The sequence below is a fragment of the Triticum urartu genome, chromosome 7 (genome assembly GCF_003073215.2).
Source record: "Triticum urartu cultivar G1812 chromosome 7, Tu2.1, whole genome shotgun sequence".
In the NCBI taxonomy this organism is placed as follows: Eukaryota; Viridiplantae; Streptophyta; class Magnoliopsida; order Poales; family Poaceae; genus Triticum; species Triticum urartu.
The window spans coordinates 515,205,880-515,212,223 of NC_053028.1; positions in this window are offsets into that span (position 1 = coordinate 515,205,880).

Consider the following 6,344-nt stretch of genomic DNA (forward strand, 5'->3'; position numbering starts at 1 on the left):
TAAACTCTGTGTCTTTCTCTGTTGCGAGTTCTTTGAGTTCGTTCGCAAGATCTTAGCGAGCTAGAGCGTAGATTGGTAGAAGGGAAAGACTTTGCGCGCACCCCAGTGTTCGAACCCTAAGGGTTAGCCGGAACCCCACATCCGACATTTGGCGCCCTAGGTAAGGGTGCGCCAGAGCTTCTTCTCTGCCAATCGGCTCTCCAACATTCACCGGCTACGATGTCTGGCGACCCAAGGGCCGGATCCGACCGCTGGGCAGCTTGGCCAGCCCGGAAGGCGCCGCCTGCCCATGAAGGTCTCGACCCCGCACCCCAAGCGGCACGGGCGCCACCAAGCTCCGTCGGGTGTGGACAGCGCGGCCAGGCATCACCCACCCTCACCCCGCGGCAAGTACGAGCCGCGGCAAGAGCAGCGAGTCATGCCGCAGCAACAGCGTCGCACTCACGGCAGGAGCAAGCGAACATGCGGGCGGCACTCACAGTAGCAAGGGAGCTGCTACGATGCAGGCTGATGGAGAGCGGCCGAGACACGCTGCTTGAGCGTGTTGCTGAGCTGCTGGACGCAGCGGCATCGGGAGCTCCACCCTTCTACTATCGACTCCCCTCCCAGACCACTGCAAGGTCGCGCGGCGAGCCTCACCACACCTACGCGCCATCAACTACGCCCAGGGGCTTCGTCAACATCAGCATGGCGGCAGCGTAGGGGGCTCCAACCCCCCCCCCCATGCCGCCCTTGACAAACACGAGCGCAAGCGTCACCCCTCATGGTCCCAGCCAGATGCCATATTATCATCCCCAGGACGCTATCATGGGCGGAGCAACATGGAGCGTGGGGCACCACGGCGAGGTGTTCGGGGTGACGGCCCCGGAAGCCTACGTGCCCCGCATGATGGACCAAGGGTACGCACCAAAGGACGACATCGGCTCATTCGTTGGAGAAGATTGGGGAGAAGGGGCGCTAGGAGTCGAAGCCTTCCAAGAGCCAGTGGAGAACCACAACGATCGCGTCAGTGACGGCAACTACAGGTTACCGCTAACCTCTCAGGAACAGGCATATGCTAACCATGGGTTGCAGATGAATCAGGTTGCAGCATCGATCGGCGACCCTGGCACGGCGGCACCCATTTCAACAAGGGAGACACGCTGGGGGCCGCCGGGAGGGAGCCAGGAGCAAGGCCCCTCCCCAAGGCACGCAAAACTAGGGGACACCCGGAGGTAGGCCCTCTACCGGGGTGGCTACAATGACCCTTCCCCCGGCAGAGGACCCGTGGTCGCCGAGGGAACCGCTGGCATCCCCTTTCCCTCCTTTGTGTCGTCCTGGTCTCTGGTCGGCTCAAAGGAGGTCGAGGGTGGCGCAAGGCGGGGCCCTCGTCTGGCGATATGAAGCAAGGCCGGTACCTGTGAAGAAGGCCCAGTGCCTGTGAAGCTCGCCGCCCGTGACACTCACGTAATAATGAGTTGGGGTTGTACACACCCTGGAGTCTCAGGAGCGCCGGCCTCAGGCCCTAGGGCTCCCTCCCACGCCTAGTGGATAGCACTTAGCTCCGCGCTGGTGAGAAGACTTGAAGACCCGAAGACTAGACTAGGTGTTGGACGCGGCCTTTTGCTTTGGATCTTTCTTTCTGTGGCTTTGCTTTCTGATTCTGGACTTAAGTTGAAGCTGAATTTTTATCGTTGCGCACGGGGGTGCCTTTTCTCGTTCGAGCCGTTTCTCGCCTTCTGGATCTTGTTTGGTTTGGGACTCACATCCATCGCCTTTCCCTCGCAAAGCTCCTCATGAGCCGGACCGCGCAAAGCACGCGCTAGCACTATGCCTGGTCCTCACCCCTTGCGGGGCCCCTTCAAACGGGGCGATAAGCTCCGCACGATTCTTAGGAACTCGTCGCCTCACGACCCAGCCCTAAGCAGGCGCTAACTAAGGTAAACCACGTCGGGAAACTCACCCCCAGCTTCATGAGCTCACAAGGACACATACCCACATCGCATAGGAAAGTAAAAAACTACGATTTGCTTACACGAGGGGCTCCCCCTCTCAGAATGCTCTTACAAGTTTTCCAAGGGCCACGCCCGAGTTTTGCGTGCAGAATAAAACAATAGGAGAATATGGGATCAACCAGAGATATCGCTCGCTGCCTCGTCCATGGACGCGTCACTCGCGTCGTCATCATCTTCGTCGGAATCATCACCGCCAGCGGCGACGCCCCCATCGTCGTCGTTGACCACGTCACCTTTGTCTGCGATGACCACCACCCCGTCGTTCTCCAAGGTGAAGGCCCTGACCAATGCATCGACATGGTCCTCTACCCAACGCGCCAGGTCGCCCCAGATGGCCATGGGTACAGGGGCATTGGCGGCATTGAAGTCGAAGTTGGGGTCGGTGTTTAGAAGGTGGCTGAAGACACGGGAGAAGGCGCGCTGAAGCAGGACACGACCCCTCTCCTCCACAAGCTGCCGAGCTCTGGCAGATTGAGCCTCCAGGCGTGTCACCACCTCGGTGAAGAAGGTCAGGTGGCTGGGTAGTCACTTGAGTGAGGGGCCGGGGCGTTCTTGTCGTAGATATAACCCAGGGTGGTGGTGGCCCTGTTCCGAAGGTCTTGAAGCATAGGAGCGTGCTCGCGCTCCAGCGTTCGGCGTTGAAGCACTTCCTCCCTGTTTTGCCGAGCGACAGCCTCGGCGTCATCAATTCGTCTCCGGAGGGAAAGTAGCTCGGCGTGGGCGGAGGCCAAGTCCGCCTGCGCCGTAACCAAGGCGGCGGTTGTGGCCTCCGCACGTCTCTCGGCCTCGTCCAACCTGGGCCTGAGGGCGGCGGCCTTGCCCGCGCCCCCTGACCGGCGAGCTTCAGCTTCAAGTCATACCTGCTCTCCAAATCCGCACGAACCACGGCCACCCGACGATTGATCTCCTCCTCAACTCTGGCCTTGCGGGCCCCGATGGCATCTTCAGCTTGAGCGACTTGACGCTCCCTCGTCTCCAGTCGCTCGAGCTCAAGGCTGCGCTCCACGGCTTCCAGGGCCAGCGTCTCCTCGCGCCGCCGGACCTCCTCTTCCTCCGCAGGCGTCCCCCTCATCGATGCAAGGGCGGCCTCCCGTGCCTCGACCTGCTACTCAAGGGACGCGCTCCAGGACTAGAGCTCCCACGCGTGCTCCTCCGCAGCCTCGCGGCGGCGATCAGCCTCGTGAGCTTCTTCCAAAGCTCGTGAGCGGGCCTCATTGGCAATCCTGAGGGACGCCTCAGCCTTCACGTTCTCGAGGTCGCGATGATAACGACCAAGGTTGATGGCCACTCGCAGCTTGCGCCGCTCCTCCACCAACCAAAGACCTTCAGCCTCAAGATGCGAGTCGACACTAGCAAGCTCTTCACCAAGGCGGTTCATCGCGCCCATCGCCTCCTGGAAGAGCTCATGGCAAACCATGCTGTGCCTGCGCTCAAGCTCGGACGCTCGGCCCATCTCGTCCTCCACCTCAGGGGCTGCGGGTGGAGCATCAAGTGGCGCACCACCTCCCGGTTGGGGGCTGGCACGGCCCCAGGCACCAGCTGACCTTCACGAGGGGCCCGAACCGAGCAAGGCCCACTGCTTGAAGAAGACTTCAGGATCGAGGCTAGCCAGCTACCAACCGTGACCAAGGGAGGAGCCATTGGCACGCCTGTTGCGCTTCGAGCAAGGCCGTGAAGAAAGGACGGCGAAGGCGTAAGCTCGGGGCGCCTTGATAACGGCCCAACTCCCCTAGCTTACCCCACGTCGTGGGCAGCATCCGAGCCTGCAGTGTTGGAGCTTAGCGGGCGCAATGAGACAAGAGGGAGCTGCTTCTCTGGAGATTTCGCGGCCTTAGCAGAAGGGGACCTGAGAGGATAATCGTCAGGAAAGGAAGGCGGCACATAGAAGATCACCCAGATAAGGTACTTACTCGTCGATAGCGATGTACTTCCGTCGGTTCAACGGTCCGAAGATGCTGCCGCCACTAGGGGATCCCTTCCTCTTGCGGAGCTCCTTGAAGTCCACACAAAGGCGACCAAAGCGCTGGACGTGACGGCCGGAGCGCGGAGGAGCCGAAGAAGAACCAAGAGGGATGGCTTCAGGGGAGCCCGGCTGCGGCGAACAGCCCGGCCCTCTCTCATTGCGACCTCCCGAGGCTCCTAGAGCCTCGGCCTCGGGAGCCGCATGCCGCATCTCATCAGCGACCGACGCCTCAGGAGGGGCGTCGCAAGCTCCCGAGGATGACGCCCCTGGATCACCGCTCAGCATGTGCTCCTCAGCACCTGAGCAGCCGCCCCTGTCGCAGCTCGCTCCCCCGCACCGTCACCTGGGGCGAGCTCGGCACCGGCGGTGAAGACGGGGACCATGATGACGGGATTCTCGCGGGGCCCCACCAAGCCAATTGGGCGCAGCCCCCACTCATCAAAGGAAGGCATGTTCGCGGCAAAGGTAACCTTGTTCTCGCAGCGGTACAACATGCAGCTTTTCCTAGGTATCTCGTCCGGCAGAGGGACACCAGATAGGACCGTGAGCACTGTTTGCCGCACGGCGAGAGGAAGCCCCTCCTCCTGAAACCTCATGTTGTCCTGTCCGCTGAGCAAGGCCCACATCGGGCGAGAATGGCGCTGAAGCGGAGCAACTCGACGCTTGACGAACTCCCTCACCACCATGGATGCAGTCACACCAAGGTCCTTCAACCACCGCAGCCTGGCCCAGACGGGGGCAAGGTAGGGGCTCGCGAGCCTCTAGTGACCCCGGCCGGAGTTTGGAATGGCAGGCCCCACCGGAGCTTGGAGCATAGGGTTGAGCACGGCGGTATCAACGAACACCCATCACGTGCGGAACTCGCCGGATGAAGGGAGCTCGAAGTCGATCCCCATGCCTGCCGTCACAGCCACGGCCTGGAAGCCCACACACCCTGAGCTCTGCCGGGCACCGGTGAGATGCAGCATGAAGAAGTGGCGGAGGAGCGCCACGGGGGGGGGTGATGCCCACCATGGCCTCACACACGAAGGCAAAGACGGCAAGAAGGGTCACAGATTGAGGGTCGAGATGCCCACCACCACGTTGAAGAAGGCGGAGAAGGGAGGAAGTAGGCCAGCCTAGAGGGCGTCAATGAAGATCGGGACCTCGGTGACTGCCCGAGCCATGCTGGAGCGAGACGCGGGCCAGGCCGGCGTCTCTCCCCACTCGTTGAAGCTGGAGGCGAGCATGGGGCGCACCTTGCCCATGGCCTCGTCGTTGAGCGCCCGAGGTTGGTTGAGCGCCGGCTTGAAGGATGGAGGCGCAGTTGGCGAGGATAGATGTTTCTTCCCCTTGTTGGCTTGTTTCGGCGCCATGGCGGTGAAGCGGGCGGAACACTGGTCGGATTGGGAAGGCGGAGTAGGGCGTCGAGGAAGCAGGGAGATTGGAAGGCCAGGCGTGGCGAAGGAAGAATAACTATGTAGGCAGCAGGGGCTGCATAGCCAGGCGGATTCAAAGGCAGCGTAGGGAAGCAAAGACGCCCACGTCCAATCAACCGCCACGCGTCAACTGAGGCCGCAGGCTTTGGGGGCCCACGGTGCTTCGAACTTGACCCTTGGCTTCCCCGCGAAGCCAAGCTCGCGCGCACCTTGGGCCCGGGGGCTACTGTCGGCATTCTGGGAACGGTGGTCCCCAGAACTACCTACCTGCGGCCCATGGCGTGGCCAAGCAGCAGGCCGTATGGCCCGTCTTCACCAACAAGGCACCCAAGACCCTCGCGAGGGTCCAAGCCTCACGAGGTGGATGACGCAAGACCTCCTCCTGAGTGGCCTGGTCAGGCAGGCTCACGACAAGCGGAGATATCAAGGTGAGGCGAACCTCACGAGGCTCCCGTGACATGAGCCATGACGATCGACACCAGGCGGGCGCCAGCGTGCGCAGCGTCCTTGTTTCCTCTTTGGTGCAAGGGGGCCAAGCGCAGCCGTGGAGTACCGAGGCCTCAGGCAAAGGTTGCCATTCCGGTGCAACAAGAGCAAGACCAGGCGGATGGCAAGGCGGAGGTCATCGTGGAGCCCAAGACGGCGTCACCCCAGAGCTTTGTGCAGGTAAAGACTACTTTTGTCAGGATGGCTCGTTCTAGCTGTCCCCCTTCAAATTTGCCCGCCATTGTTGGCTCCCTTCCCGCTCGATATTTGGGAAGAGGACCAGGGCCTCTATAAATAGGACTAGCCACCATGGACAGATTCGATGAGACCCAGAGATCGAATCCTCACACACAAGTTCATACGCACAAGAACGCCTGAACCTCAGGAGGCTGTTCTTCCCTTGTATTGTTCATCATCAACACAAGAGGCAATCCACCACCACCACACTGGAGTATGGTATTACACCACAACGGTGGCCCGAAT